Source organism: Bubalus bubalis, chromosome 17, assembly GCF_019923935.1.
Source record: "Bubalus bubalis isolate 160015118507 breed Murrah chromosome 17, NDDB_SH_1, whole genome shotgun sequence".
Lineage (NCBI taxonomy): Eukaryota > Metazoa > Chordata > Mammalia > Artiodactyla > Bovidae > Bubalus > Bubalus bubalis.
Window position 1 is genome coordinate 67,108,252 of NC_059173.1, and position 21,952 is coordinate 67,130,203.

At 36.4% G+C, this 21,952-nt stretch overlaps 1 protein-coding gene across 7 annotated transcripts in view; it reads right to left on the minus strand.

Annotated features, from left to right (window-relative positions):
* FBXW7 (F-box and WD repeat domain containing 7) overlaps positions 1-21,952 on the minus strand; it is a 230,164-nt gene that overhangs the window by 124,784 nt on the left and 83,428 nt on the right. The window contains exon 2 of one of the 7 annotated variants that reach the window (XM_025268176.3): positions 10,069-10,197. The exons of 5 other annotated variants lie outside the window; for them this stretch is intronic. The gene's annotated coding sequence lies outside the window, so the exon portion shown is untranslated. Of the gene's footprint in view, positions 1-10,068; positions 10,198-16,875; positions 17,189-21,952 lie in introns of those variants that run through there. One more of the 7 variants, XM_044930528.2, reaches the window with a different exon arrangement.

Consider the following 21,952-nt stretch of genomic DNA (forward strand, 5'->3'; position numbering starts at 1 on the left):
CTTATTGCCTATTCAGACTTAAATTGAAGAAACTGGGGGAAACCACTAGACCATTCAGGTATGACCTAAATCAAATCCCTTATGACTATACAGTGGAAGTGAGAAATAGATTGAAAGGACTAGATCTGATAGATAGAGTACCTGATGAACTATGGATGGAGGTTCATGACATTGTATAGGAGACAGGGAGCAAGACCATCCCCAAGAAAAAGAAATGCAAAAAACCAAAAAGGCTGTCTGGGGAGGCCTTACAAATAGCTGAAAAGAAGCGAAGCGAAAAGCAAAGGAGAAATGGAAAGATATACCCATTTGAATGCAGAGTTCCAAAGAATAGCAAGGAGAGATAACAAAGCCTTCCTCAGTGATCACTGCAAAGAAATAGAGGAAAACAACAGAATGGGAAAGACTAGAGATCTCTTCAAGAAAATCAGAGATACCAAGGGAACATTTCATGCAAAGATGGGCTCAATAAAGGACAGAAATGGAATGGACCTAACAGAAAAAGATATTAAGAAGAGGTGGCAAGAATACACAGAAGAACTGGACAAAAAAGATCTTCACAACCCCGATAATCACAACACTGTGATCACTCACCCAGAGCCAGACATCCTGGAATGTGAAGTCAAGTGGGCCTTAGGAAGTATTACTACAAACAAAGCTAGTGGAGGTGATGGAATTCCAGTTGAGCTCTTTCAAATCCTAAAAGATGATGCTGTGAAAGTGCTGCACTCTGTATGTCAGCATATTTGGAAAACTCAGCAGCGGCCACAGGACTGGAAAAGGTCAGTTTTCATTCCAATCCCAAAGCAATGCCAAAGAATGCTCAAACTACCGCACAATTGCACTCATGTCACACACTAGTAAAGTAATGCTCAAAATTCTCCAAGCCAGGCTTCAGCAATACATGAACCATAAACTTCCAGAATTTCAAGCTGGTTTTAGAAAAGACAGAGGAACCAGAGATCAAATTGTCAACATCTGTTGGATCATCGAAAAAGTGAGACAGTTCTACAAAACATCTATTTCTGCTTTATTGACTATGCCAAAGCCTTTGACTGTGTGGATCACAACAAACTGTGGAAAATTCTGAAAGAGATGGGAATACCAGACCACCTGACCTGGCTCTTGAGAAACCTGTATGCAGGTCAGGAAGCAACAGTTAGAACTGGACATGGAACAACAGACTGGTTCCAAATAGGAAAAGGAGTCCATCAAGGCTGTATATTGTCACCTTGCTTATTTAACTTGTATGCAGAGTACATCATGAGAAATGCTGAGCTGGAAGAAGCACAAGCTGGAATCAAGATTGCCAAGAGAAATATCAATAACCTCAGATATGCAGATGACACCAGCCTTATGGCAGAAAGTGAAGAAGAACTAAAGAGCCTCTTGATGAAAGTGAAAGAGTGAAAACGTTGGCTTAAAGCTCAACATTCAGAAAACGAAGATCATGGCATCCGGTCCCATCACTTCATGGCAAGTAGATGGGGAAACAGTCGAAATAGTGGCTGACTTTATTTATTAGGGCTCCAAAATCACTGCAGATCGTGACTGCAGCCATGAAATTAAAAACGCTTGCTCCTTGGATGGAAAGTTATGGCCAACCTAGACAACATATTAAAAAGCAGAGACATTACTGTGTTGACAAAGGTCTAGTCAAGGCTATGGTTTTTCCAGTGGTCATGTATGGATGTGAAAGCTGGGCTATAAAGAAAGCTGAGTGCTGAAGAATTGATGCTTTTGAATTGTGGTGTTGGAGAACACTTTTGAGAGTCCTTTGAACTGCAAAGAGATCCAACCAGTCCATCCTAAAGGAGATCAGTCCTGGGTGTTCATTGGAAGGACTGATGCTGAAGCTGAAACTCCAATACTATGGCCACCTGATGTGAAGAGCTGACTCATTTGAAAAGACCCTGATGCTGAGAAAGATTGAAGTTGTGAGGAGAAGGGGACGACAGAGGATGAGATGGTTGGATGGCATCACCGACCTGAGTTTGGGTAAACTCCGGAAGTTGGTGATCAAAAGGGAGGCCTGGAGTGCTGCGGTTCATGGGGTCGCAAAGAGTCAGACACGACTGAGCAATAGAACTGAACTAATAAGGGTGGTGTCATCTGTATATCTGAGGTTATTGATATTTCTCCCAGCAATCTTGATTCCAGCTTGAGCTTCATCCAGCCTAGCATTTCTCATGATGTACTCTGCATATAAGTTAAATAAACAGGATGACAATATACAGCCTTGATGTACTCCTTTCCTGATTGGAACCAGTCTGTTGTTCCATGTCCAGTTCTAACTGTTGCTTCCTGATCTGCAGATTTCTCAAGAGGCATGTCAGGTGGTCTGGTATTCCCATCTCTCTTAAGAATTTTCCACACTTTGTCGTGATCCACACAGTCAAAGGCTTTGGCCTAGTCAATAAAACAGATGTAGATGTTTTTCTGGAACTGTCTCACTTTTTCGATGATCCAACAGATGTTGACAATTTGATCTCTGGCTCCTCTGCCTTTTCTAAATCCAGTTTGAAAATCTGGAAGTTCACGGTTCATGTATTGTTGAAGCCTGGTATGGAGAATTTTGAGCATTACTTTGCTACATGTGAGATGAGTGCAAGTGTTCGGTAGTTTGAACATTCTTTGGCATTGCCTTTCTTTGGAATTAGAATGAAAACTGACCTTTTCCAGTCCTGTGGCCACTGCTGAGTTTTCCAAAGTTGCTGACATACAGAGTGCAGCACTTTCACAGCATCATCTTTCAGGATTTGAAAGAGCTCAACTGGAATTCCATCACCTCCACTAGCTTTGTTCGTAGTGATGTTTCCTAAGGCCCACTTGACTTCACATTCCAGGATGTCTGGGTCTAGGTGAGTGATCACACCATTGTAATTATCTGGGTTGTGAAGAGCTTTTTTGTATAGTTCTTCTGTGTATTGTTGCCAACTCTTCTTAATATCTTCTGCTTCTGTTAGGTCCATACCATTTCTGTCCTTTATTGTGCCCATCTTTGCATGAAAGATATGCCCATCTCCCGCATTGCAGGCAGATTCTTTACTATCTGAGTCACCAGTGAAGTCCCTTTAATTTACTTAATTTTTTTTAATGCTCTGGAAGTTAGACATGACTGAGCATGCAGGTACTTTGTATATAATAGAAACTCCAAGGAGGAACAAATTTTATGCGACCTGGAAAGTGACACAGGTCTGCACACAAAAAACATTCAATAAATACCAAAGGAAGCAAACAAATCAACACAAAGAACTGATGAAGTTGTATATAGAGAGAGAATTGCATAGGGTCTCAACAACCAGCAACATAAAATTTGCTCCTCACCAAAAAAGAGCCCTAAAATCTGAAAACACACACACTGAACATTTCATAGATTCAAAATGTCACATTTTTTTCATATCTTAGCTTCTCTGAAATTGATAGCATGTCGTAGTTTAAATGGTAGCATTTTTTCTTCTCTAATAGCTAAAGTAATTGTGAACCTCAAGCTTCTTAGATTTGATCAAATATATAAATCGGTTCTAAGCAAAAATATGTACCATGACCTCAAAATTACTTACTTACTTCATGCAAATTTATATATAGAATTATAATTTTATTATAAATAACAATTTTAAAAAGTAATGAAAGCCAGATACTTTTTACTCTCAGGTCAAATCCTATGAGTTCTGATTCTTAAAATTTCAAAACATAAAAAAACATAATAATGGCCACTATAAACTCATATAGCACATATTCCATAAAATATACAGCATGTATATTCTCTAAGATCACTGCAAATGGTACTGTGAGGTAAGCAACTTCAGGTGAAGTTTCTCAGTTACAGAAATATTGAAGACATTCTTTCTTTTTTACACTAAAAGGCAGCAAGCTTGGGAAAAGAAAATAATCTTTGAAACTATATTTTTATCTATAAATGGAAGAGTAAAGTAATGACCATATTAAAGAATAGAAATTTTACTGAAAAATAAACAGAAAGGTAACAAAAGAGGGGTTATTTTCATATTAATCAAATTAACTTCATATTCACTTATAAATTACTCCAAAAGAAAACTCATAGGATTAACATAATGCAGTAGCATAAAACAAGCAATCTGGTGTATTTTGTTTTGACTGGGGGAAGATTCCATGTTTTTTTAAAAAGTAAGCAATGCCTTACTTTTAAAAAGTACCCAATGCCTCTCACCGTGTAGCTAGGGAAACAGTTTACAGTCTACTGGAAAAGTGCAAACAGGCATGAGTAAAACTGCTGACACAGAGGCTTAAGCACAGCATCCTTCACGTGAAAGCATCACCAGTCTAATTGGAATATGAACTTACATCAAGTAAAGACCTTCCCTACCAATCTTTTACCATTATTGGCATCAATATCTAACTAGGAAAGATTGAAACTAATGAGGTATTAATCAATCAAGGGAAGAATAAGCCTTGAATCAGTAGGAGAATCTGTATGTATGAGTGCACTCACAAGTATGTATATATGCTTGCAGAGGAACTATGAGAGTCAGGGTAGGAATTAAGAATTGGAATTACAGTAGTCAATGAATCTGACCTTTGCTACAGAGGTAACCTCAGAAAAGTCTTTGCAGCCTCATGTTGCCTCATTAGAAAAGGACATAACATTTGTTATTGCTTTATGCCGGTCACCGTGCTAGTTGTTTTATGTGAATTCTTTCACTCTTCAAAAATATCCTATCAGATTAATCAGTAATATCCTCACATAATCAAAACTCAGTCACCCAAACTTGACTTAATTTAACAAGTCAACCTAACTCCAAAGCCCCTTTCCTTCGCTGTACATGGTAATATACAAATATAAACTTGAATGTACACAAATACAGTTCAATACATGACTGATGACAAAGCAATGAAACAACTAGAGACTACTGTCTATTTTTCTACAAAACATGTTTTTGTAGTTGAGAATTACTTCATTCATTTATCATTAAGGGATGAGGTCAGTATAATGTGAAAATCACATTGGTCCAGAAAGAATTTTCTCCAGCACAGTAATGTTTTAAAGCCATTAGGGACAGGCATTCGCACAGAGAGAGCCTTAGCAATAGCAATATATGATGACCCAAAGGAGAAAAAACTGTAGTAGAGGACAGGCAGAGGCCAGTTAATGACTTCAAGAACTGCCAGGAATTCTGCAACGTTAAACTATATGGCCAAGCTGTGAGTACAGATAGATAAACCATGATAATATTTTTCCCCATGTTTAATTTTTGTGAAGAAAAAGGGGGTTAGGTAGAGAGGACTGAAAAAGAAGGCTACATCTTGGATCAGAATTTTTAATTTGTCTTAAACAGAATTGAATGCCCTTGTGGACCTACATTTCAAAGGTGAAGACTGATGTAGCAATGTTAAGCTATATTAATAATTTTATTAGACTTGTTACCAATAAAGACAAAACGTGTTTTTCCTTACTTTATATAAAGGTCAAGACCTAGTAAAAATTTTAAAAATCGAGGCATGTAAAGAAATATTTAACATTATCTATAGTCTCATCATCCAGAGATAATCACTTTATAAATTTGTTGTATTTGCTTCCAGTCTCCCTCACTACAATATGTAACAAATACGTATTTTCAAAACTGATGTCATGGTAGGTTAAACTCCATGAAAATGCTGACATTAAACCAACAGATCTACAAAAATGGCAGTTTCATACAGTTCAACAATATCATATGAACTATATATATATGGACATATAAATACAATTTTATATTCTTTTTTTGAGACTTTATATTAAATCATGATTATTTTTTACATCTTCAATATTCTTCCCAAATATGCCATTTTAAGGCTGGAAAGTAGCCCAAACAAATAGATGTAATAAATACTTTTAACCATTTCCCTGATATTTGAAATTCAATTATTTCCAGTTTTTCACCATTACAAATGATGCCGCTATAAATATCCTTGTGCCTAAATAAGTCTCTGACTTATTTCCTTAAAATAAATTCCTAGAAGCAGGCTTACTAAAGAATCAAGTTCATGAACAATTTAACAAGTTCCTAAAAAGCCTACCGACAGAGAATGTACATTACCCATTTATATTTCACCACTAGTGTATGAGATCGCTCATTCCATCTCAAAACTGTTTTTAACACTCTGAGAAATGATTTTACAAATGACCTATAGTTTGCAAACCAACTTTTAGAGAAAGGAAAGCTGACAGGCAATGCACAGAGGCAGAGTAAAATCGGAGCACATTTCCAATGTTCTCAAGACTTGGTATACATACAAATCATCTGAGCGGACTGTATAAAAAGGAAAATCCCTAGACCCCATTTTAGTGATTCTGTCAGTGGGTCTGATGTGTATTTGTGCTTTTAACTACCATCCTGAATGACACAGATGCAACTGATCTCTGAAGCACGCTCTGAGAAACATTACTGCAAACTGACCACAGATGCGTTAAATGAATAATTACTGCAACAATGAAAAGTATATTCCAAATAACTGAATAAGAGGGTAGTATACATCACTTTCTTCTTATTCAAGACACAAATATTAAGTAATCATATAATGTCTTTAGACAAAAACTTGGCTTAATCTCTGCAGTCACTGTTTAACTCAAAGTGCAAATACTTTGAAAACATATCAAAGTATGGTATTTTAATTATCACCAAAACCAAAAATATGTAGGTATAAGTTTAAACATTGATTCTGCTATTTTCTAGCTGTATGATTTAAGTTACATAACCTCTGAGTCTCAGTTTCCTCATCTTTAAAAATGACAATAAAAATATCTATCTCATAATGACATAATTAACATAAGGCTGCTTAGCATAGCATCTGCTCCAAGTTAAAGGTTCCATAAATGTTTGTCATAATTATTATGATATGATCACCACTTCAAATGTACCTAATTCAATCAACCCACAAATCACTTTGCCCAGGCAACAAAGAGGACTGTGTTCAACTTATCTGATAGGCCATACATGGAAAAAGAAATAGCAACATAAAGGCTACCTTTAAAATAAAAATGATGAATAAAAAATATGCTAGGAACTGAAACAAACTCTTTAACAACATTACTTTTGAGAGGATAAGAAAAACTGGCCGCTCTAGAAATGAATCCCAAATTTGTTTTTTTAAAAATGAGGGTAATTATCTAGAATACTGAATTTCAAGAAGATAAAAGTGTTCTTAGAAAAGGAAGTACCTCTCCTCATGCTTCCCCCCATCAAAAAAACATGAAAAACATCAATATCACCTAAAACCTGATTAAGAAATTTCATCCCTCCTCCTAACTTCAATTTGCTTCCAGGTCAAGTATTATAATACCTCACACTGGAATGAGTAAATTGATTTCTTTTTAGTGGACATTTTAGAAGCATGCTTAAGGAACCTTAAAAATGTTCGAGTATAAATTGATTAAGGTCATCAAGTAGATCAGTGACAGGAGCCTGACTAAATCCAAGTCTTTTAATGCTTGATCTAGAGCTCTAATAAAAGGTAGTTCCACTAGGGTTAGAACTTCACCAACTGAATTACCTATTTATTTTACATGAAATACTGTTGAATTACAAAGCACACTTATCTCCTATCTTTTATAACCAATCTTCTAAAAAAGTAGTCAACACTTTGGGTATTCACTGCCTTTCCTCCTATTTGCTCACCCCATTGCAAAAAAAAAGCTTTAATGTACACCGCTTTAGTGAAACTTACATCAATGATTGATTTGTTGGTAATCCACCATTCAACATTTCAATATATATGAAATTGCAACATATCTTTGACGAAATCTCATATGATATTCACATATTTATCTTCATGTTATCAGTGTTCATAGAGGTTTTTGGGGGGCAGGAGGCAATAAACTTGTTACCATTGAATAATAAAAGATTATAAACTCTAGTGTTTAAATTATATTACCATCTTCCATAATTAAACTTTTAAGTATCTGGATTTAGGATAAAGTACAGAATGATACTGGAAATATTTTCATCTTTCAAGGGCAAGTATTTAAGTACATTACAAAGAAAAGCTGCCTTCCCAGGGAGATTTGACTGTAATATACAATGGCAATTTTATGCTCAATTTCTTCTATAGCAAATTACTAACATTGATTAATTAATGTAAATGTTTTAGATGTGGTTGAAAGAAATAGCATCTCTATCATGGCAAGAACAAAAACATGGTTAAATAATGTAAATTAGGGAAGGAAAGAGAATTCAGCACTTTTATATATCAAGTTCTGTACAAAACACTTCGTATGTCAGATAGTTAGACAGGTAGAGGAGTTGTTGAGGAATGGAGAGAGGGGAGATAATTTTCTTTCCTCATGTAAAGCCCTAAGCAGAACTCTAAAGTCGTCAAAATCTTAGGCACCAGTTTCTGAAAGTCTTTTACAGAGCACTAGTTCTATTTTAAGCTTTAGTCTTATACTTCTATATTTATAATCAATTGTTTAAAATGCATAAAAGATGAAAATAAAGATTATTAAACTATAATCACTAAAAATTCATAATTGTGGATAACAGGTTTTTAAATGCGTATATCCTTAAACACTACTTTAAAATAGCTACTATGTTTCCATCAACATTCCTTAGAATTGGTCCAACTCAGATTTTCTAAATGGTGTTACATCTATGAGAACACTAAGAAAGCAAAAGACCAGAAAAGAATAGACAACTCTAACAAAGCAGGAGTACAAGAATTACCACAATGCCATTATCATAATTATAGCTAGAGTTTAAAACTGATGAAATTTACAAATATGAAGAATATACTGTTTCACTTAGATGACACAGGTTAACATAAATTGTTATATTTTGAGATGTGTTCTCCTGATCAATACAAAGTATGTTGATACATATGTTGAGGCTCAACTAGGAGTAGGGAGCAGAGATTATATTTCATTATATTCAAGGCTGCTTTTGATGAATTGATGGATGAAATAACACCTAATCTCTAAAATTTCATGAGGGCACTCAAACTAAGTATAAAATTTGCTGAGGTCACCCAAAACTTAAAGCAAAGGAAACAAAAAGAAAAACTCACTATTCATTTTAAAAAGACATGCTGCTGCTTTAAGTGGCCAGCAGTCTCACAGCAACTCCGGCTGCAATCACAACATCCATTAGAGTGCTCCACTGCTCAGAGCGAGCAAGCAAGTGGTTGTCAGTGCAGCTAGTAAATCACCTGATCCTATTACAAAATCAATTACTGCAGTGCATTCCCATTGCTACACAATCTGATGATGACACAATGATATTGGATAGCTACTGCAAGGTCAAGAAAACTGCTAAGAACATCTTTAATTGATCTTTTATTTTTAATTATTTGGTCCTAGTTATAAGGCATCCATTTTAATTGCATATTTTTATTTGAAATAAATCTATGTAGTTACCTTTGGTTGTCTAGGACATTCGGTGGATAATCTCTGCAACTGGTCTGATGTATGGCTACCAGAGAACAGATCGGAGCAGCAGGTCGAACGGCTCAACCTCTTCATTAAGGAAGAAACAACACTGCAGCCACAGCCACACATTGACTTGTTCATCAGACAAGAATTTAACTTAAAAAATCAGAACTAGTAATGTCCCATGTATGCTCAAAACTGGCTAACTGCCTCATTCTGCAGCCCTCTGGCTGAAAGAAACACTGTTAAAAAAAAATAAAACAATAGCTTCCCTACAGAAGATACCAGCCACAAACTCATTGTCAAGAAGAACTCAAAATTAAAAACAGAAGTCTCCCGGCTACTCCTCAGAAAGAAGGTAAGGTGCTTTAATATTTCAAACTGTTTTATATTAAAGCCCAAGTACTTAATAAAGGAGCAAACTCAAGATAAAATACCCCCAAATTATACTAACCACTCTTTCTGTCTTCCATCAGTTTAGATCTGTTTGCCTACTCCTCCGGCTCAGCCTATCCAACCTGTTCCCTCTGTGAATGCCCACTGTCTCAACAACCAACAGGAATGAGCCCCACCCCTGCTTGTCCCCATACACTCGGTTCAAGAACCGCTCAATACCTGGAAAAGAACTGCTGCTGCATTGCTTTGAGAAACAACAGGGAGCAAATTACTGGACAGATTCTTTAACTTACCAATCAGAACTGCTGACCCTTTCTGACTCTACGATTCAGGAAGCCTGCCAAACGCTCAAAGTAAGAATAACAGCTGATTTTACTTCTATATTGTAATTTATAGGATTGTTTTCAATCTTGTTATTCAATCTAAAATAAAAAAGACATAGGAATAACTTTTTAAACAAAATTTATTTTTTTAAACAAAATTTAGACAGTAGCTAATAATAATCTTTGAGTATGGCTTGAAGAGGGCAGGATGGTGGTTGATAGGCAAAGTAAAAAAATTCCTTCTGAATACTGCACTTAAACTTGAGAATTATGGAGCAATAAAATACTATATCAAAGACAGTGGTGTTGATAATGATAGAACAACTAAGAGAATCCAAGGAAGCCCCTGCTATCATAAATGTTAGAAGAGTTAAAATGAGAAGGAAGGAAAGGGTGTGTGACTTTATAGACAGGTATTGATAATAGATGATAAGCCACCAAAAACCTGGTTGCTTTGATACTGAATCTTCTCCCACCTGTTTATCTGCATCTCATTAAAAAGATTCAAAAAACACAAACCACCCTGAAAACATAAACACTATTAAGTATGTTAGCCATCCTCTAGGATCTTTTGCCAATAATATATAAAGATATATACATATATACACAGCATGTTATTATAATCCACATTATAAATTCCAGGACAAGAGAGGGTTACATTAATAAAAAATCCTTATAGTTTCTTCCCAATCAGACTTCAAAACAAATGTAACTTCATGAACATTCATAGACCCACAATTATCAGTCTTTGTTAACAGCATCCTTTTTGAGGAAGAAGTCTAAGAACTAAAAAAAAAATCTTGTATTAAAAATGTATTTAAAAATTGTAAAATTATTTAAAATTTTTTTAAATGTAAAAAAAAAAAGCATTAAAAAACTTCCTACTTTCTGTAGGTTCTTTATTTGCGTATGTCTCATGCTCAATTTCTTCTTTGGTTTAAATCTAAAAAGAGCTAGTATCGCCTTTCACCTTGCACTGCCCTTTTGAAATTCATGTAAACTTAAATCAATTTCCAGAATGTCTAAAAACGGGCATGCACTTCACACTGCATCTTTACAAAACCTTTTGTAGATAAAGGCTATGAAAACAAACAGGCAAATAATGCAGTAACCTTTTACTCGCCTGCTGGAGGTACTGTCTGCTGCACAGAATTTTAAATCCTCATCTGCAGATGCAATTGAGCTGGGATTGCCAAGAACCCTGCTTTTCCCGTGCTGCTGCTACACAGCTATTCATCGAAAGAGCATGTTACATGGAAAATGTGAAGTACTATCAGTTTAAGTTTCTTATATGATTTAACAAAAGAACTTCTAAAATCTAGCTAAAGCTCTGCTCTATCGCATTTTCAGAGGCATGTCAGACACGCTGGGGAAAAAGGTCTTACTGCTGTTAATGCACTCCTCCTAGCAAACATGTGAGATTGGGAAGCTTAGAGAGGTAATGAAAAAAATTAATACATATCCTAATGTAAGAACAATATATTGAGTGTTAAAACCTCATGCAATTTATATCATCAACAAATATATAGCATGCCCATAACAAACCGAGGTTTTTCATTAACTTTATAATTAACAAAGACTTTAAATAAATCATTGTGACTAATATTACAGACAAGCATGAATAAAAATCCCCACCAAATGATGCTAATGAAAGTAAGTTATTTTACTAACTACTCAGCATCAGTGTTGTTTCTAAACAAAACCATGAAACAAAAGATGCCAAAGTATAAATTACTACTTGTGAAATAACTTGACGTGCAGTGCTCCATTTCCCTCATTCCCCATCGATACCCTCTGGATCTTACACTATTTATAACTAAAAGAGAACGTAAGCAATAAGCGCTATTTTCATTATCTATTATTTTTCCTTCCAGGTCAGCTAATTTAATGCACTATTGATTCTCAGGTTGCATAATGACGGAGGCAAAAGGCAAACCAACAAAGAGAAAGCTTTACAAACTGTCAGAAAAGAAACACAATTTATGGGGAAAAAAGTTAATAATTATCTTTGGCCATAGTTCTATTTACCAAGAGGTAGAGAAACAACATTAATATTTGCTCACTAATGACACTGAGCATCACAACTACTTTTTAATAAATTGACTGCATTTCAAAATTGTGCTTTCCCCCTTAATTGCAAGTAACTCTGAATATCAAAAACTTGTTTTAAAAATTTTAACCATCTATTACCACTGAATTAATTTCTAATTCTCTAAGAAATAAGGTGACCATTCTACTACATGGTAGGCTATAACATGAAATCTATAAATAACCCTCCAAGTCAGGGCTGCTGCTACTGCTGCTAAGTCGCTTCAGTCGTGTCCGACTCTGCGCGACCCCATAGACGGCAGCCACCAGGCTCCCCTGTCCCTGGGATTCTCCAGGCAGGAACACTGGAGTGGGTTGCCATTTCCTTCTCCAATGCATGAAAGTGAAAAGTGAAAGTGAAGTCGCTCAGTCGTGTCCGACCCTCAGCGACTCCACGGACTGCAGCCTTCCAGGCTCTTCCATCCATGGGATTTTCCAGGCAAGAGTACTGGAGTGGGGTGCCATTCACACTTCCTCAATGCCCAAACATATTGATATATATATATGTAAGCACCAGCTAACTTCAATAGCTCCCCTAAAGTAAAACATATGGAATAGAAACACTCAATTGATCCTATCATATTTTTAAAAATTTTTCTTTCATTTAAAAGACTGTATTGCCATGTATAGTAGCCCAGTGAGAAATTATTCCAGCAGTTCTCAAAATATGGACTTAGGGGTGGTCTTCGAGACTCTCACATGGTCTGTCAAAATTATTTTCATAATACTAAGATGTTATTTGTTTCTTTCACTCTCAATCTGTCATGAGTATATGATGGAAGTTTTCCTTAGACTACATGGTTTGTAATATTTTAACAGACTGAATGCAGAAGCAGGTAAGAGACTTCAACTGTCTTTCATTAAGTCAGATGTATTTGCAGAAATGTAAAACAATGTCATATTTCTTATTAACTTTTTTTGCTTGGAGAAAATATAGATAATTCCCTCAAAATGTATTAATTCCATGAACATGCCAACTAACAATTACCAATTATTTTTAAGTGAATTTAAAGAGCTAATACAGTACTTTTAAAACTTCTCAGTTTTACGTTCTAATAGGATAAATATTGAGAAATATAACCCAAATAAATCAAAGCTCTTTGGGGTCCTAAATAATTTCTAAGAGTGCAATGTGGTTCTGAATCCAAAAAAGTTGAGACTCCTTGCTCACATTTTTCCTTCAGTCAAAGCTTATAGTTTGGGGTTACAAAAATGACTTCATCAATTTTAAAAACAAGTCATTTTTAAAACACTCATTCTAGAATATCAAATATAAAAAGTTTCTGAATTTTCACTGTTGTCATTTTTAATACTCAACTTGAATTATTTAATTTATACTTTAATTAATTATTAATTAAATAATTATTTAATACTCAACTTGAATTATTCATCTTAATTATTAAGTACAATTATTATCACCTGTGTCTCATAGTAATGTTAAAAACTAAAACATATTTTTAAACATAGTAGATAACTGATCATTATGATGCTCATACAAGATATTAAAATCTAGTTTGAAGCACATATACATAGAAAAAAGGAGAAAATCAGTTATTAGAAAAAGGAGAAATGTACGATTATATATTTTTAACACAAAAAGAAACTGTAAGAACAGTTTCTAAAATTCATCTAGCCCATATAAAATTACAAGTTTTAAATAATTTTTTTTTCCGGAGAAGAAATACATAACCCTCACATAAAACACAGTCAGTCCCCACATGGACAGAAGCGGAACCCACAGATACAGAGGGCCGACTGCATTACATCATTTACGTGAGGGACTCAGCATCGTGACCTTTGGTGTCTGAAACAAATCCTGCAGACACCAAGGGACAGCAGTCCATCTCAAGACGTAATAATAAATCGATGACTGGCGGAGGGGAAACTTTAAAGACTATATGAAAGACAATTACAGTAAGACAGCAATTGCTTTACTACAGAAATTAATTCTAAGGTAACAATTTTACTGCTGTTACACAGTAAGGTAACAATTACTTTATAGCAACTTTCATTGCTGAGAAGATGTTGGATATTTGATACATTAAGGCTTTACAGTCAAACACGGAAGAGATGGCTTATCACCTTAAATTTTAATGTACTAGGCCACATTTTCCCCTGTTAAGTCCCATAAGATTAATTTTCAAAAGTTCTCTTCAGTTCTGTCTTTGGCCAAACCCCATGTCCCTAGTATTCAAGAGTTTTAGTTCCCGTTCGTTCATTCAGTCATTCAACTATATACTAAGCACCAGCCATATGCTAGGCAGGGGTAGGTAATGAAGAAGATGCAATGCACAAAACAGATAAAAATCCCCCCTACCCTCATTAAACTCATATTTCAGCAGAAGACACACAACAACTACACATATTTACTAAAGGAGATGGTGTAACTCATAAGAAGAGGGGGGAAAAAAGAATGAAATGGTCAGAAAAGCCTCATTTTTCTTACCAGAAATATAAATACTTTGAAAGATTTAGGAATATTATTCCAGATATTATTAATATTGCTATATTTGTTATTCTTTTTATCAGGTAAATTCCAGATATCATGTCACTCTCTTCCCCCACACACACACGTATCTTTAATTTTATCCCTGCCTTATATAATCATAAAATCACCATATCACATATCAAATCAAATTTCCAAGGTATTAACTAATATTAGTCAATACTCAAATTTCCAAGACTGCCTCAAAATGTCTATTTTAGGTAATGTGATCTAAACAGAATCCAAAAAGAGCTACTCTTGATAAGTGGTTCTAGGTTTCACACATCTCTTTGACTTGAGAGCAACTCCCCTGCTTATTTTCACGCCACTGACTTGCAGAAACCTTTTTAGTTTCCCTATATCCTGAAACAGTCTGTATGCTATGTCATTTACTTTCTCCCCCAATCTTTCCTATTTCCCACAAATAATATTTGATAATGACTATTCCAAATTCCAAACTCAACAGAAATATGATTTAGGTGGCAGACATTCTAATTCCAGTAATTTTTAAACACTGTTGAAATTAATTTGAAACATTTAACATGGTGCAGTAACTCTGAAAAGACAGAAGAGGGAACTATAATATTTAGTAATTCTACATTTAAATAGCACTAACTTTTGTTTTAAACTTAAACGCTGAGTTTCAACTTGGCAATGGTTAAAAATATAGTAGTGATAATTGCTTTATACATCCTCCTTCCAAAAACAAAACTAACACAAACAAAAAATCCTAGATTACAGAAGAAATAGATTTGGAAGAATAAAGACTGAATGCACACAGATATTTATAAGTTGTATCACACTAATAAATAACAACCATTAACAGAAGCTACCATTTAAAATTACTCTATCAAACAATACATTTCCATTTTCTAAATTATTTTCTTAATAATAAATGAGCACATAGAGTAAAACCAATGTATGTTTTATAATAATAGTTCAGTTCAGTCACTCAGTTGTGACCGACTCCTTGCGACTCCACGGACTGCAGTAGGCCAGGCCTCTCTGTTCATCACCAACTCCCAGAGTCTACTCAAACTCATGTTCATCGAGTTGGTGATGCCATCCAACCATCTCATCTTCTGTCGTCCCCTTCTCCTCCTGCCTTCAATCTTTCCCAGCATCAGGACTTCCCTTGTGGCTCAGATGGTAAAGAATCTCTGCCTGCAATGTGGGAGACCTGGGTTTGATCCCTGGGCATTCTGGTCTAGAGAATTCCATGGACTGTATAGTCCATGGGGTTGCAAAGAGTTGGACATGACGGAGCGACTTTTACTTTCACTTTGTAATAATAAGTTTAGTTAAATATGTTTTTAAAAATAGTTTTCTTGAAGTCATAAGGAAAATCCAGAAATTAAGGGTTTTACAGCAAGTTATTTTTACATATCCATTTAGTCACAGGGAAACAGCAAAAATACTTTAGTAATAATGACATTTCAAGAATAAGCATATTCTACTAAAATGTTTGCTCTGAAAAATACTAATATTTTATTAAAATGTAAATTTCATTTATATAAAAATACAATCTGTCACTTTAATTAAAACTGAAGTCCTTTATGCAAGTACATAAAAGAGCAAAATTTACACACACACGACTGCTACTCTACTAAGACAAGACACAACAGAGTTAGCCAGGTAACTACAAGGCAAAATTCAGGCAAGCCTTCTGTTTCAATCTAACAAGGATCTCCTTTCCTCCAGTTTCCAATAATACATTCATTTCCTTTGAAACCCCCACCAGCAGCATCATTAACGTTCATATTTCCACCAAAATTCTTTTTATGACAACTTAGATATTTCTTTAAGAAGCTACAGGCTTTCTTTACCACTCTCTTTTCTTTCTCCTGAGTCCTCATCTTCAGCATCTTTAATGTCTATATTTCTGTCAACTGTTCGTTCAAGGCAATCTAGGCTTTTCCTATCATGCTCCACAAAATTCTCCTCGCCACAATTTCAAAGCCACTTCTGTATTCTTAGGTACTGGTTACAGCAGCACCCCCACTTCTGTACTAGCTTCCCACGTCCGCTACAGCACATTACCACAAACGTGGGGGCATATAACAGAGTGAAGTTTATCATCCTGAGGTCAGAAGACCAAACTCAGTTTCACTGGGCTAAATATCAAGCTGTTAGCAGGGGTGCTCCTTCTAAAGGCTCTAAAAGAGAATCTGTTTCTTTGCCTTTACTAACTTTTAGAAAGCTACCTGACTCCTTGTTCCTGGTCCTTTTCTCAATCTTCAGAGTGTACCACTCTAACCTCTCCTTCAGTCTCCCAACTTTCTTCAGCCCTCACCTTCTTACCTCCCTCTTGTAAGGAGTCTGTTATTATACGAGGCCCACCTGAGTAATCGAGCACCTGAACAACAACCTGGGTAACTGAGGATCCTTAACCACATAAGAAAAGTTCCTTTAGCCACCTAAGAGAATATTGTCACAGGTTTTGGAATTAGGACATGGATATCTTCGGGAATACTACTCAGACTCCCAGAATGTATCACAAGCATGAAATACAAAAGAAAATTCGGGCTTTCTGGGTAGCTCAAATGGTAAAGAATCTGCCTGTAATGCAGGAGACCTGGGTTCAACCCCTGGGTCGGGAAGATCCCCTGGAGAAGGGCATGGCAACCCACTCCCGTATTCTTGCCTGGAGATTTCCACAGACAGAGGAGCCTGTGAGGTCTCCAGTCCACAGGGTCACAAAGAGTTGGACATGACTGAGCGACTAACCCAACATAAAAGAAAAAGATATAAACTCAGCTTCTTTAAAAAAAAAAAAAACTTCTGAACTTCAAAGACACTGATTTAAAAAAAAAAATGAAAAGGCAAGCCACAAACTGGAAAAAACCCGTGAACAGTTATCCAAAGAATTTGTTTCTTATAAAGATTAACATACACCTATTTTTTGAATCCACTATTCCACTAGCAGGAAACACAAAAGTGCATGTCCACATAAAAAACTGCATGCAAATATTTATAGCCAATTTGCAACAGCCAAAACCATTAACAATACAATGCAGCAACAGGTAAGTGGAAAACAATTTGTGATATTAAAAAATATACACAGTATTTCATAATAAAAAGGGACAAATTATTGCTAGTCCATCCAAAAATATGGATAAATCTCCGATTTATTAAGCTAGGGGAAAGAAGTCAGATAAAAAAGGAAACATTATATAATTCCACTTATACATAAAAATGTTCCAGAAAATTCAAACTAATCTGTGTAATGACAGAAAGGAAAATCAGTTTGTCTGGAAAGTGGGGGAGGTGAGGAAGGAATTGACCGAATTATAAAGAGGGTTTGGGGGTGACATATTCATTATCTTGAATGTGGTGATGGCTTCACGAGTACATACATGTGTCAAAACTCATCAAATTATGTGTTTACCTAAATAAAACTAAATTTTTTTTTTTTTTTTTAATTTAAAAATCAGGACATGGAAATGAAGAAGAGAAATTAAAACCTGAAGACCATTTTCCTTGTAGAATCTTAATAAACTGTCTGGAGACAAAGTAAAGAATCCCAAAGACAACGTGAAAGATAAAACGAGGTAACACCGACACTACAGTATAATTCAACTTACACACAGTGTAGGAGAAGGCAATGGCACCCCACTCCAGTACTCTTGCCTGGAAAATCCCATGGACGGAGGAGCCTGGTGGGCTGCAGTCCATGGGGTCGCTGAGGGTCGGTCGTACACGACTGAGCGACTTCACTTTCACTTTTCACTTTCATGCATTGGAGGAGGAAATGGCAACCCACTTCAGTGTTCTTGCCTGGAGAATCCTAGGGACGGGGGTGCCTGGTGAGCTGCCGTCTCAGGGGTCGCACAGAGTCAGACACGACTGAAGTGACTTAGCAGCAGCAGCAGCAGCACACACAGTATATATACTTGTCTTTGGCTCCAGTTCCTGGCAAAAGTCCTTAACTTTCCTAAGTGACAGAAATGTCTTTTGTTACTCATTCTCTGACACCAACCAGATGTCCTACAATTCAATTCTGATAACCAGAGTTAGCTTCGGAATGCGCAAATTAAACGTACAAACCTTCAATTTTGACACTAACTCTGCCAAAGTCCCTTTTCAACCAGGAGTGACTCAAAGTGGTATGTACATAGCTTCAGGATGGGGGCTGGTCACCAGAAAACCTTTCCATTCCACCTCTCAATCTCCAGGGAGGGGAGAGGGGCTATAGACCACGTTTAATCACACAAGCCAAAAGTTTAATCAATTACCCGTAACTACTGAGATGCTAATAGAAACACTAAACTCTGAGGTCCACAGATGCACCAATATGGTAGGAGGCGTCATGCTCAGACAGCATGAGGAGAGGGCATGGAAGGTCTGTGTGGTCCCTACCCCCACCCCAGACCCTGCCTATTCCTCTCTTCCATTTGGCTGTGTCTGAGTTGTATGCTTTATAATAAAAGTGTAAGTACAGAGGTCTCAGTGAGTTCTGTGAATCATTCTAGGGAATTATCCAATAGTCCAGTTGTAGAAACCTCTGAATTTGTAACCAGTTCAGACAAAAGGGCAGGTAGCCTGGTGATCACACCTGTGGCTGGTGTCTCAAGTAAAGGCAGTTTTGTTGGGAACCTTGCCATTTAACTCGTGGGGCATAATACTAACTATAGTTAGTGTCCAAACTGAATTAAACTGAACTGTAGGTGACCAGAAAACTGGTGCTGGAATATAGACATTCAGTTCAGTTCCGTTCAGTTGCTCAGGCGTGTCCGACTCTTTGTGACCCCATGGACTGCAGCACGCCAGGCCTCCCTGTCCATCACCAACTCCATCGAGTTGGTGACGCCATCCAACCACCTCATCCTCTGTAGTCCCCTTCTCCTCCCGCCTTCAATTTAGACATTAAATGTGGAATTTAGAAAGATTTCTGATGAGAGAATAAAGGGAAAGGGTAGTGGCACTCAGTTTCCACTAAACTTCACCACCACTCCTATCCTCCCCAACACACAAAGAAAGAAAGTTCAGGAGATTTTCTTGTAATTTGATACTTAAAATAAACTTTCTAAGCAGACTGACAGAGTAGTCAAAAAAACTTTACTAGTTTATGAAGTGCATTTATTTTCACCTTCTAAAAGAGTGTCTAATGAATTTCTGACCTTAAAAAAAAAACCTTTTAACTCTCAGATGGTAAGATATACACCAACTTAGTCAGCCAAAAAGAATGATCCAGATGTGCACGATCCATCAGAACACTGAGACACTATCAGGAAATCAACACGTCTGGACTCTAGGTCAGACAAACCTCAGTAGGCAACACTATCTTCGGCAAATCACCTTCTCACTAACAGCCATTTACTCATTTTAAAATGACAGCATAATAATCTGCTCTCATGCTGGATGGCTACCCTAGTCCCATCTCTGAGTAAACTAGCTCCAGTAAGTGTCAACTGACTTGTAGCTGGAAAGAACTGCTTACAGTGTGGATATGACAAGAAACCAGGCCAAAGAGAAGGGAGAGATGTAGAGAAAGACAGAGAGGCAGAGGAAGGTGGGAGCTTGTAACTGGAAAACTACCCCAGTTCTGTTTGGTTTGCTACGTCACTTCTATGGGTCACAGCAAAGTATTAGCATGTGGTGACAGATAAGAAATTCAGTCTTTTCCACTTTTTGGCACAGCCAAAAGCAAAACCAACACAGCCTGAACATAACTAGCCAACCACAATTAAAATGTTCCCCAACTAGTGCAATCAGATTATGGAAATTAGGATCTAGTTACTCCTCTGCATGTTCACCCCAAGGTGAAGTGAAGTAGCCCCAAAAGAGAGGCGAGAAGCCCCTTCTAGGAAAGTGATATTCTCCACTAAGTCACTAGTCAAAATAGTACAACCAGTTCAGGCTACAATACAACTTTACTACCTAAAATAGCAAACAATATATCATCAATGCCATAAGAAAAATAGTCAAGCCAGAAAGATGTCTGCAGGATTGTCATATTCTCAAAACCATCAGCACATCCACTTATTCCAATCAAGCGTTGGGGCAAATCTCTTTGAGGCAAATGAGGTGATACAACACCATAGCCAAATTATCTAAAAGAGTATCCAAAACATGCAAAGGGAAAACCCAAGAGTCATTCCTAAGATTCTTTTTATAGACAGCAGTTAATTCAGTTAACCCTGGTGACAAGTGGGAAATCATATCACAGGCCTCCTGAAGTGAAGAGCCAACTCATTGGAAGAGACCCTGATGTTGGGAAAGACTGAAGGCAAAAGGAGAAGAGGGTGGCAGAGGGTGAGATGGTTAGATAGCATTACCCACTCAACAGACACGAATTGGAGCAAACTCCAGGAATGGAGTCGCAAAGAATTGGAAACGATTTGGCCCTTTAACAACACCACAGTCATTCCAAACCATGGGAGGGGCAGGGCAGGAAATGTAGTTTGAAAACACACAGTCAATACTATAGTAAAAACACCAATTTTCTTCGTACTACAAAGTTCAATATGTAATACTTATAAATCCCTAATACTACCACCTTCCAACTGCCTGTGGATAATAACAGGCATAGGTAGGGTAGGGGTGGAAACTTCTGCCATAGCTATAAAATGGAGTGTAACAATGGTTTTGCTAAGTATTAAAGGAGGGGAAAGGAGGGTACGTGGAAAGAACAGCCTAGGGAATGACATGTCTATTTCAAAAAGTCAGAGAGGAGTTAAACTGCAAACTCTCTCCAATGGTATTCCTGTTTAATAACCGTGATTCAACTGGGAAACCCTACGTTATCAAAAAATAAACTATGATTATGATATGCTACCTTTTAAAAAGCAAAGTATATGATATATTAAAACAGTCATATCAAAAATATTGAAAAAATTTTCTTACTCTTCAGAATATATTCTGTGAAATTTATATATTTATTTTGTATTTATAATAAATAAGGTTTTAATTATATTGGAGCTAAAATTGCTAATTTCTATAACAAATATATTCAGAAAAGTTAGAAATACTTAAAAGCAAGATCTGGGGTGTAATATAGATAAATATACATTATTATATAAATACATACTATGCCTAACTTGCCTTGAGAATCCCATGAACAGCATGAAAAGGCAAAAAGATACGACACTGAAAGATGAACTTCCCAGGTCGGTAGGTGCCCAATATGCTACTGGTGATCAGTGGAAAAATAACTCCAGAAAGAATGAAGCGATGGACCCAAAGTAAAAACAACACCCAGTTGTGGATGTGACTAGTGATGGAAGTAAAGTCCAAAGCTGTAAAGAGCAATATTGCATAGGAACCAGGAATGTTCGGTTC